Here is a 12,863-nt window from a genome sequence, read left to right as displayed (position 1 = left end):
GACTTTTGTCGGACTTTCGTCGGACTTCTACTAGACTCCGGACTTCCGCCCATCACCAGAATTTTGCCAGTCACCAGACTTTTGCCGGACTTCTACTCGATGTCGGACTTCCGCCCATCGGTGGATTTCTGCCAATCGCCAATCTTTTATTGGACTTTTACCAGATGCCGGACTTCTGACTGTCACCGGATTCCTACCAGTCACCAAAATTTCTTCGGATTTTTACCTACCGCCGAACTTCTATCGGTAGCCGAACTTTTACACGGAGCTGAATTTTCACCCGTCATCGGACTTTCGTCGAACTACAGTCTTTCTGACCTTTGTTGCCCGTCGACTAAAGTCATTCTGACCTTTATTGCAAGATAATGGTCATTGAGTCATTCTAACCTCTGTTGCCCGCCAACTATGATCCTTCCGACCTCTATCGCAAGATAATGGTTTTCTGACCTCCGTCTCCCGTCGACTACGGTCTTTCCGACCTCCGTCGCCCACCGACTATGGTCCTTCCGACCTCCGTCGCCCACCGACTATGGTCCTTCCGACCAAACGAATACGTTAACAGTGATTCTTCATATTTTCATCATTTAACACACTCTATATGACATATATTTGTTACATCAAGCCAATGCCTTCCCTCCAATGAAGGGCTTCATTTGTAATCAATTGCAAATACTAGTGGATTCGTTCAAATTGGGCTGAGCCCCATAGTTTTCCTCATTTTTAGGGTTTTCTACGTAAAAATTGTGGCGTCTCTTATGAATGTTGCACCATCCTCTTATCTGATTGTGTGCTGGATCTTTGTTCAAAGCTAAAACGTTAAACTATATATTTCTCTATCGCCGCGAACATTCTAGGACGCTACAATATGATTTAAAAAATGATTGTCACAGGGAACAATGAACACTTTATATTTAATTTCAAATAATTTTTATGATTAACTCACATGATATAACTATGATTTAGAACAATCTAGCACACTTTTTTTTGATACTTAACTTTCATATCATACAAGCTTTAAATTTTAATTTGAAAACAATGCATTTATTAAATTTCATTTTGATAAATATAATTATTTTATTTATCACTTAACTATCACTTAACTATCACTTATATATATATATATATATATATACACTAATATTTTTACTTGACGCATAACCATTGCCTTATATTTATCATTATTTATAAATTTAAATTAAACATTATATTAAGTTAAAATTTATAGTTAATTACTTAATATTTATTATTTAAATTACAAATTAATTCTATTTGAAATAATAAATTTATGTAAAATTTTCTTACTTATTTTCTATCAATTTAATTAAAGTCAACATGTTTAAAATTAGGGGTGCAAACAAGTTAAGCCTGACATACCTAAGAGTTTGCTCAGATTTGACTCTCTAAGGTCGAGTTGCTGAGCCAAGTTTATCGAGCCCAAGCAGTTTTTTTTTTCGTGCCAATAGTTCAGTGGTGGTCCGACTCCTGCTTGTCAAGCGGCTCGAATAGGAACTCCGGACTGCAGAGTACGGTCAAATGATGGCTGTGGAGAAGAAAAAAATAAGCTAATGCAAGGTATTTATTTTCGTTAATTCGTTTTGCTGCACGATCCACCTCTACCTCTAGGCATTTCTCTCATTTTTCTTCGCCAGCCGTCTCCGCATTGCCGCAAGTCAGAAATTCCTTCAGATTCTTGGCTTTTTTTTGTCTCTCATGCTCTCCACTCTTCCTTTGAGAACCCTAAATTTCCTCATTTCTTGTAGCATCTACTTCGAGACCGACTCAGGAGCTGTTTGACAACTTAATTATTAATAATTTAAATTATATTAATTAAGTTAATCAATAATTACTTAAAGGCGTCTAGGGTTTACCTCATCTTTTCTTTTTTTTTTTTTTCGTCGTTGCTGTTCAGCTTGGTTGCTTCGCAGGAGGTGTAGAGATTGCACGCGTCGCTTCTCCGCCTTCTTCGTGTCTGTTCAACTTCGCTCCTTCGACGACTTTCCCTTCCTGTCGGATCGGAATTTACGACATTTTGATCGGAAGCAACAACGGGAGCTCGCTGGCTGTGAAGGTAACTTTCTACCTTTCGCGCGCTTCTTCGGCCAAATCCCATAAATCCGCAGAACCGAGGTTTAGTAAATCCGGGATTTAAGCTGTAAATCCTTAATTCCGGGATTTACCCATAGCCGGGATTTAACGCGCGCACAAAAACCGTTTGTCTGGATTTAGCGTAAATCCGACTTAAATCCCTCTGTAAATCCGATACCAAACAGCCCCTCAGGCTTTGGCTTCAGTTCCGGCGACGAGGAGTTTGGCTTGTTCATATTCTTCCTCAAGGCAAATTTCTGAGGTGAGAATGCCTTTTTTCTGAAGATAAATTAATTTGTGCTTAATGATTTTATTTCTTACGATCTTTCCTTGCTTATTTGTGACCTACTGATGCTTTTGTTGGTTAGGGATTATTCATCTGATTATTTTTTGAATGCTCTTACGACAGTTTATTGATCTTGTAAGCTGTGAATGTTTTCCAGTAACAAATGAAGCATTATCTTTTGGTTTATCTCTGTTATTATATTATGTAATTGTTGTTGAAGATTTTCCACTCTCAGTTATATTGTTAATCAACTTCTGAGATGACTCATACATATTCAAGCTACAATTTGGTAGGGATCAATTTCTTAATATAAAAAATTCTCTTATATGAGGGAGTTTTGTTGGATGCATATGGGAATGAAAGTGAAGGGAAGTTTTTCAGTGATATTTTGCCATTTTGTAACTTGATTTTATAAAAAAATGATTTTTTTTTTGACAAATGAATTTTGTCAGTGATACATTAGGTTGCATTGAAATTTTTAGCACTATAATTATATCTTATTTAGAATCTACATTTGATTGTATAATTTATCTTGTTAAAATTCAATAATTTTTTTGAATTATATTATTTTAATGATATTTTCATTTACATATATAGAATATCAACAGAGTTCTTCGTCTAAGATAGCATGAGTGAGTTATTAAATTTAGAGATTGTAGATTATGTAGATGAAGTGTAGTCATATATTGAATATGAAATTTATTTGTTGAATGACAATGATAACTACGAGAGAGAAAATTAGGGCATTGAAGGCCAAGTTGATGAACAAATTGAGAAAATGTTGGCGACAATCCAATAGAAACAAAGAAAAAGAAAAAAAAAAACATCTAGAGTTTGAGATGAATTTAGGAAACTTACATAAGGTCAAAGAAAAGTGAAATGTTGTAACTGCAAAATTCCTTAGTGAATACAAGTGTACCACACAGTTCAGGAAGGACTTATAGCGTTGTCCAACTAAAATCTATGCTTTAACGAATCAACAAATTTAACATTTTCAATCAAAGGACATTACATCCATACGACATACCTGGCAATTCTAAAAAAATTGTTAGTTTGAGAACATTCAAATATGATCAATTTAAAGTTAGAAAAATGATCGTACATTATATTATGATTATTGGAAAATCATTTTTCAGTTGTGAAAGAATCTTTCAACCTAGTTTTGAAGCTAATGTTGTCTTATTTCATGAAATATTAAAGAACAACAGCTCGTGATGATATTATGTTAGTATATGAAAAAAAATTTACAGTTTGTATTGAGAGATATAAACATAATTAATTTATTATAGATTTGTGGAAGTAAAAGAAATCAAAGATTATGATACATGGTTATTATTATACATTAGATGAATTCAAATTTGGAGATTATTCTAGAACAGTATTCTTAGATTTTTTGCACTTGTCTCCTCCACATACACCATCTAAGACTATTTATATGTGCTATAAATCAATCAATGAATAAGGACTATTGAACAAAATATTTATAATATCAGTTGACAATGCTGCAAAATGTGGAAATTAAATTTTCAAAAGACACATGTCATTGTGAGAAAGAAATTATTTTTTTGAGGGAGGCTATATTATGTGCAATGTTATACACATATGTTTAATTTGATGGTTAAAAATGTGATAAAAATAATTGTGCATGTAGTTGATAAAATTTGTAATTCAATAAGTTTCATAAATACATATGAAGCAAAGTTATTTAATTTTGCTGAAGTTGTATAATAATTGCAGTTACCTACTAAAAATTTGTTATGAATTGTCTAACATGTTGGAATTTAATATATAAGATGTTGACACTTAAGTTGAGGGAAACTTTCTTTTCATACCAGGAGAGAGAGAGATTGTTATCATAATTGTTCTATGTAGGAGTAAGATAAAATAGAAATAAATTTGATATTTTGGGTTTTTTCAACGAAGCTATAAAAATAATTTCAGGTATTGAGCACCCTTCATCAAAGTTATTTTTATCACAAATATGCATATTAAAGAAGATTTTGGATGATGGACATTTTCTTTTAATTATTTTATCATGGAAATGACCACAAACATGAAAGATGAATTTGAGCAGTATTCGAATGAATTGAATATTATAATGACATTTATTGCTATCGTGAACTCAAGGATGAAATTTAAGAAATTAATTAATTAATTAATTATATTGTACTTTAAATCTTATGATGGTAAAAATGAATATAAGTTTTGGTTGTTCGGACCCGATAGCCCAACCTAGCCCATTTACACATCATTCTTGTATTAGTATCAAGCAGATATAGGGAGCTCAGGGAGGAGAAAGATGTGAGTGCTAGTGCAGGCAAGAAGTGACAAATAGAGATCTTGAGTTAGAGAAAGTGATGAGAAATTGCAAATCCAGTGAAGTTTTTGGAGGTATATGCGGTCACCGATCGAGATGACATGTTTTGAGCTTCTGTGTCGAGAAACGATGGTTTATTGCCCTAGTTCATGTTCTTCTTCCTTATTCTTTTTTCCGCTTTTGTCTGTTTAGCCATGAAAGATGGCTGCCGACTATTAGTTCTCCTAGCTAGAGGGCTCACTAGAATAATGATGTGAAACATATATGGAAACATAAATTGCTTAAGAATTAATAACAAGTTGATAAGCTTTGATAATTTTAAACTCAATGTTTCACCAAGATTGTCTAGGATTTCTTAGTTGCAATTGTGCTTTGGCATGCAGTTACAAGAAAGATTAACATGACAATTTTAAAATAAGAACAAAAGCGTAGTAACTCTAGATACAAAATAACAAAATCCACCATTTAACAAATAGACAGTTCACCTCGAGTTCCTCTCACTTTCACTCTTGATGGTGGGGTCAGCGGGAGAATAATTTCAGCAAACCAAGAGATGCCACTAAAAGAAAGAGAACGCCTACAACATCACCCAATGAGAAGTTAGCCGGAGGGGAGGAAGTTGGTGGGTGTCTGATGATTTGCCACTGTCCGGAGATTTGGTGTTCCTCGATGGTAGAAGTCAAGATGAAAAGGATTCGGTCGACGTAGTCGTCGACAGTGTCGTCGATCTCCAAGTCGAGGTTGAAGAAGGGAGACCGAAGGATATCGACTCGTCCTTGAAGATCATATATGAAGCCGTGGTCTCTTTCAGGGTTGACCATTCATGGTGAGGAGGCCGATGTGCGAAGCTTATCCTTTGGAGGTATATGAAGAAGTGGACAAGAGAAGAGAAGGGGAACAGGTGAGAGTGGGATTTTTGGCCAAGGCTTAGGGAGACACCTTCAAGTTTAGCTTTAGCGTTAGAGAGAGGAGAGGAAGTAAAATTGAAATTTGGAAATTTAGTTCAAATTTTAAGGGGAAAAGGAGGAAGTTTCTGAAATTCAAATCTCCCTTAATGGAGAGGGGGGGGGGAGGATGAATTAAGTGAGATTGGAGAGAGGAGGGGGCGACGGCTAATTGGCGGATTAATGGGTCTTAATTAATAGAAGGAGGGAATTAATTGGAAAGAGAAAATGATAGGGAGTGGGACGGCCAAAGGAAGGAGGGGAAAGGGTATCCACATTCGATGTATGTGGACCGTTGCATTAATTATTGATTGGAGGATCAAATCTGAATTAATTTCAGATTTAAAGTGATTAAGGGAGGTTGCCTAAATTAGATTGATCAATTAGCTAAGGATTTGAAATTCAAATATGTTTGAATTCAAATTAAGAATCTTTCCAAATCAATACTTGGATAATTTAGGAAAGTGATTAGGAGGCAATTCGAATTTGAAATCAAAAGCTTGGTACTAGATAGGCTGGCGGCTATGGGAGGGACGGTGGGTCTTGGGTTTGGTGGGGTAGGGAATCAGTGGTTGGGTTTGGGTCGTAGGTTGGATGGGAGAAGGGAGGCCGGCTATGGAGAAGGTGGAGGGGAAATTTGACCGGTGGTTTGGGGTGGGGATGAGGGAGGCCGACGGGTTGGAAGAGAAGGAAGGGTTGGCCGTTGGGGGGAAGACGAGGAAGGGGAAATTAAAATAACAACGGGTACGAACTGCGAGCCTGACCTCTACCGGCGGCTGACAGGTGATGCTTGGCCCTCTCCTAGGGTTCTTTCTTTTCTCAAGAGCTCACAAGAAAACAAAGAACCAAAAGCTGAAATTTTCATTAATTAATCATTAACCTCTTACAATAATGGAGACCTCTATATATAGGTCTCACAATAAGAGAGAAATAAAAAGACTCAAATCCCCTCGGGGCTACAACATAAAAGAAATCCCTCATAGGGGTATAATGGTAAAATTGAAATGTAAATAAAAGAAATACATAAATGCATCAAAAATAGAGACTCTGAATCGTAGCTGTCGATCTATGATTCCTTCTATGGTAGATGGGTCGAAATCTTCTGGTGATGTCCTCATCAAATAAGGTATCTTTCCCTCATAACATCCTTCTTTTTGTAGCTTTATATTTGGATTCTAACCCAATTAAGGGGAAGCTTTAGTGATTTTATCATGCAAATATATTGAAATTGAAAATTCTCATATATCATTGATATTTATTTGTCTATCAAAATTCACTGTAGAAGGAAGTGTTACTAGGGGTGTAAACAAGTCAAGTCGAGCTTGCGCCCCAACAAGCTCGAGCTTGCATCTTTTAATTTCAGCTTGAGCTCGGTTCGTTAGCCCGAACTTGAATAAGATGCTGGAACTTGACTCATTTATAGACTCGATAGCTTGAACTCAAGTGCAGTTTTTCAAAATTTTTTTAAGGATTTGTAAAAATTTTATGATGTCCTTCTTGTGTTCAAACACAAGGTGGATTGACCAAGTATTTCCCTATTTCGGTTGGGTTACATCAAGGATCAGCCTTAAGCCCATATCTTTTTGCTTTAGTCTTGGATGTTCTCACTAGACATTTGCAAGAGGATGTACCTTAGTGTATGCTTTTTGCTGATGATATTCTTCTTGTTGATAAGACTAGAGAGGGAGTTGAAGGTAAACTTGAATTTTGGAGGTCAACCTTAGAGTCTAAATGTTTTCGCTTGAGTAGATCTAAAACGGAATATATGGAGTGTAATTTTAGTAGTAATAGACCTAGTGAGGGGATTGTGACTTTAGGCGATCAAGTCATTAATAAGAGTACACGTTTTAGATATCTTGGATCAATTGTTCAGAGTGATGGTGAAATAGATGGGGATAATTATCAGCAGAATTCAAGTTGGATGGTTGAAGTGGAGGAATGCATCGGGCTTGTTATGTGATAGAAATGTATCCCTCAAACTTAAGTGAAAATTCTATAAGATGGTAGTTAGGCCTGCAATGCTTTATGGTGCCGAATGTTGGCCATTAAAAGAGAAGCATAATACTAAGTTAAGTGTGGCAGAGATGAGGATGCTCATGTGGATGAGTGGCTTTACCCTTAGAGATAGGATACAAAATGAGCATATACGTGAAAAGGTTGGAGTAGCTCCAGTAGAAGATAAGATTAGAGAGAGTCGCCTTAGATGGTTTGGTCACATAAAACAGCGGCTTTTCGATGACCCGGTTAGGAGAGTAGAGGTATTAGATTTGACTTATGTTAAGAAAGGTAGGGGTAGACCTAAAAGACTTGGTTAGAAAATTTTAGGAATGACCTTTCCTTATTAGATTTAAACGAGAATTTGACTTTTAATAGGACACAATGGAGAAAAAAGGATTCATGTAGCTGACCCCACGTAGTGGGATAAAGGCTTGATGATGTTGTTGTTGTTGTAAAAATTTATGATGTGCCCAATTAATAATTCATTAAAATCAAACATTATAATGTGAATGTTGCATGAATGCATATTCATTACACAAATCATGATTTTATCCATATCATTAAAACAATTGCAACAATAAAAAGGCAGGAAAATAAAAATAGTGTAAGTCCGATGGGTTGGAACACAAGAACCTTGTTGATCATTAATGAGATACCAACATGAGGTAATTTATCTTCAAAATTTATTTATTATATATTATTTCAATTAAAAATTTCAAAAGATCATGCAAGGTTGTTTACGAACAATCCAACCTGAAGCTTTTCCAATCCTCTTACCCTATTACTAACCAACATATCATTTCACAATACAACAACAACAGAGTAATTGTCAAGGCTAATATATATATATATATATAAAGGTGCTATAAAGCTGAATGTGGCAAAAAGAGAACAAGAACAACAACTCCAAAAACTAGCTCACGAAGATCAATTTATTTCCAAAAAAAAAACTCAAATTTTGACTTCAACCTTTCCATAATAGTGCAAAGCAAAGCCATTAAAAGAAGCATTTTTGTGCGATAAGAAAAAGTCCAAAAAATATAAAAGGATATATGGAGTTTAAACATTTGTCAGAAACAATACAATAGAAACAATAAAACAAAACAATAGAATAACACCAAATGCAGTGTAGCATTTTGGAACAATATAGGACAAATTTTTGTAGCAATGTTTAGCTAGATCTCATAAAGTTCGCCAAAGCAACAAAATAACACAAAGAAACCTTAATCTAAGACTAAAACAAAAATAAAATTTTTTATAGAAAATGACAAAGTTCACTAAAAATATCATTTTCCTCGTGTCTACATTATCTTTTTTTTTTTTGTTTGTGTTCTTGTTTAAAATTGCGCAATGTGAGATGCGCCTTAATGCAATTCTGTTGCAAAACACATTGAGGCGCATGCTCATGCTTGTGTTTTGAGGCGCACTCTGTTGCAAACGCACTTAAACGCGCCTTGCCTCACAGGCTTAAGGCGTATGCCTAATGTATTTCAGTTTTTTAAATTATAAATATATAAAAATATCTAGTTTTTAACCTAATCTAAATACTTGCACCTTCTCACGAACCTATTTCACCTAGGCCGTAGCTCCCATCCTCGACGTTCAGCTGTGAGTTCCCTGTTGCTAGCGTGCCGTTATAGTTGATGGCGATTGCCTGGGGACGCCCGCTGTCGCAACTATTGCCAACTCGTCGCTAAAGTTACTGGCAATTGCTTGGGGATGCCTGTTGTCGCAACTACCTTCTCCTTCTATTAAATAATATATTTTATGTTATGCTATTGTGATGTTGGGATTTCAGTTCTATTTCATGCAAAGTGATATATTTTATGTTATGCTATTGTGATGTTGGGATTTCAGTTCTATTTCATGCAATTTATCACTTGTCATTTTACTTCTTGTGCAATTTTTTTTCTTAGTTACACCAAATTGATATTTCATATTTGAACAAAAAAGTTACTATCACCCTTTAATATATTATTTAGTTGTTATACAAAAAAATAAATTTGAACTTTCATTTTTACTTTACGCAATTTTTGAAAGTTGAGGCTTACGCCTCGTCCACTAATGGAAAATGCCTGAATATCCAATTGCTCAATTTTAGACCTTGGTTTGTGTTGAGGCAAACACCTTCAATCTAGAAATGATAAAAACAAAAGTAACGGCTTGTGCATGAAGTGTAAGTACATAGAATAAGTTGAAGGTATTTTTCCTATTCATTGTCTTCAAAATGCTATTAACTTAGAGGTAGTGTTATCTGCAGCTCTTCATCCTCCTCTTCCTACAAGTAATAGACATTGTAATATGATATTTATATTATGAAACATGAAGTTTGGATTAAATTATGAAATGATAAAGCATAACAAATTATTGCTTTGATCCTTCTTTTTAAGTTGTAGTGTGAATGAACGCAATTTGACTTGCATTTGAGAGCTTGAATCATCTCCACACCCAATTTTGGTTATTATGCATCAACAACTCTCTCATCTGTACTAACTTTAAATTCAAATGCTATATTGTGCTAATTTGTATTGCTAAGATATCTACGACCATTCATATATGGCAATTCATTTGGTTGCTCGATCACCACGTGGTAACAATAAATTTATGATCTATTGGACAAATATTTTGACCATTTTCAAGATATTTATCTAAATAAGATTTTATTGATTTCGTGCTCGTTTTATCTCAAACATAAGCTACAAAATCAGGCCAATTTCTAAGCTTATTTGCCCCAATATCTTGATTACTTGAACGGGTGCTTAAACCTACTAGGCTTGGTTTCCCTACATTGAATGTGTCACTTGCACCAACTATTTCTTTTTCAAAACATGCTACATATTCTTTATACAACTCAACCAATAAGTTGTAGTTATTTGCGATTTTTTGTATGTTTTCATCTCTCTCGTAGATCATTGGATGATAACATTAAATACCATTACAAGATTACATTCGTCCTAGTATTTGTCAAATTTATTTTTCATTTTCATATAATTTCTATGATAAAATTATTAGTAGAAAGTGCGATGTCATCTAAAACTTTTTTTATTGTGCATATTTGTGATAGAGATAGGTTTGATGTGGGATACTCAGACTTGAAATTATGTTTTTTACTTTGTTTAAAAAATCATAACTTCACAAAATTTTTCCATGTTTTCCCACTTATCTGTAGGATAACTGTGAAAGTGACCTCTCTCTCTCTCTCTGTATTAACTGAAAGCTTTCCTCAACTAAAGTGCCAAAGTCAATATATGATTTATTGAGTTCCAATGTGTCGATAATCCATAATAATAATAATTGTATAACTTCAAAAAAATTAAATAATTTTGATTTTTTGCATTTATGAAGCTTTCTACATCATATATTTTATCAACTACATGCTTAACACTTTTTATCCCATCTTTCACCATCAAATTAAATATATGTGTGCAAAATTGCACTGAAATAATCTACCTAAAAAATAACTTCTTTCTTACATGAATTCCCACTGGTATTGTGATTATCATTTAGTAATTTAATTTCTTGATAATTATTTGCAGCATTGTTCATTGGTATTGGTATTGTAAACATTTTATTTTCTTGTCCCCATTTACAAATTGATTTATAACATGTGTTGAAAATTTTAGATGCTATAAGTGGAGGAGGTAAGTGCAAAAGGCTAATAATATGCTTTTGTAATCTTTAATTTGAATCCATGTAATGTGCAACAACAATTATGTATGAAATTCTTTGATTTTTTTTTTGACTTCCAAAAAATTGTATGAAAATTTGAAAGTCAAAGTTAGGGAATTTATTTTAGAAAAGTTTTTTTTATAGAATAAAGTAGAGATCAATTGTGATCTTCTCCTATGATTCTATTTTTATTTAAGAAAGTATTTTTTAGGAATAAAATGCAAGATCAATTGTGATCTTCTCCTATGATTCTATTTCCTAATTTTTAGAAAAGAGCTATACACCTATATTTATGTTTCGTAAAATTTAGGGGAGAATTAAGCTTGTTAGTTATTTTTTTTATTAGGCACTCTTTTAGTGTATATATATATATATAGGTGTAGTATTTTTTTTTTGAAGAAAAATAATCAATTAAAAAATTCTTCATGGTATCAGAGCTAATTGCATTCATGGTGGCCATGAGTTTGAAATGACAAATGAAAGTGGTAAGACCATATTATATTTTTCTTTAGCTTATGATTTTTCAATAGCTAATACCTTATTTTAAAAAAGAGACGAGCATCTTATCACTTATAAAAATAGATATAGTAAAATGCAGATTGATTATTTTCTTATAAGAAAATTAGATCTTTAGATTGCAAATATTGTAAAGTTATTCCAAATGAAAATTTATGTACCCAACATAGATTATTAGTTTTGGACTTTAAGATAAAGGGGCAGAAAATAAAAAAATTAAGTAAAATGATATTATAGGATTAGATGTGGGCATTTAAAGAATATTAACAAAAGTATTTTTGAGAGTAAGATTTTAGATCTTAAGATTTTGTATGTGCATGAGGATGTTAATATTATGTGGGAAAAAGCGACTAGTGATATTGAGAATATTGCAAACGATGTGCTTGAAGTTTCGAAGGGAAAAACTCTTAATAGTAAAAATAGTTGGTGGTGAAATCCAAATGTGCAAACTAAAAAATAAAAAATAAGAAGATTTGTTATAAAAATTGGTTTAGATGTAAAAATTCTGATAATTGGGAAAGCTATAAAGAGGCTCATAAGGAATCTAAGAAAGCTATTTGCGATGCAAAGAACTTAGCTTTTAATGATTTATATAATAGATTAGATACTAAGGACTAAGGAGAGAGAAAAATATATGTATAAGTTAGCCAAACAAATAGATAGTAGTAGTAAGGATTTAGTTCAAGTGAAGTGTATTAATGATGAAGATCAAAAAGTTTTTTTCTTAGAAGATGATATTTAACTAAGGTGGATGAGATATTAGACTAAACTCTTTTATGAAGAATGTGAAAATACGATTGATTTTAATGACTTTAGCACCATAAATGAAAATGTGGATTTTTGTTTTTATCGGCGTATTAGTAAAGCCGAAGTTAGAGAGGCTTTAAAGAAAATGAAGTGTGAAAAAATTGTTCGCCCTGATAATATTCCAATAGAGATGTAGAAATGCTTAGGAGATGAAGGAATTTCTTAGCTTACTAAACTTTTTAATATTGTGTTGAAGACTAAAAAGATGTCAGATGAGTGGAGAAAGAGTGTGTTAATTCCT

General features: G+C 33.4%; 1 protein-coding gene across 5 annotated transcripts in view; it reads left to right on the top strand.

The window, feature by feature from the left end:
• The first annotated feature begins 1,881 nt into the window (after positions 1–1,881).
• LOC110092544 (TATA-binding protein-associated factor BTAF1) overlaps positions 1,882–12,863 on the top strand; it is a 64,733-nt gene continuing 53,751 nt past the window's right edge. For 4 of the 5 annotated variants that reach the window (XM_028693958.1, XM_020817134.2, XM_028693950.1 and 1 more), the window contains exons 1-2: positions 1,882–2,068; positions 2,271–2,347. The gene's annotated coding sequence lies outside the window, so the exon portion shown is untranslated. The other variant, XM_028693953.1, reaches the window with a different exon arrangement.

Source organism: Dendrobium catenatum, unplaced genomic scaffold (genome assembly GCF_001605985.2).
Source record: "Dendrobium catenatum unplaced genomic scaffold, ASM160598v2 fragScaff_scaffold_45, whole genome shotgun sequence".
NCBI lineage: Eukaryota > Viridiplantae > Streptophyta > Magnoliopsida > Asparagales > Orchidaceae > Dendrobium > Dendrobium catenatum.
The sequence above is the reverse complement of the archived record's forward strand: the minus strand, read 5'-3'. Positions and strand labels throughout refer to the sequence as shown.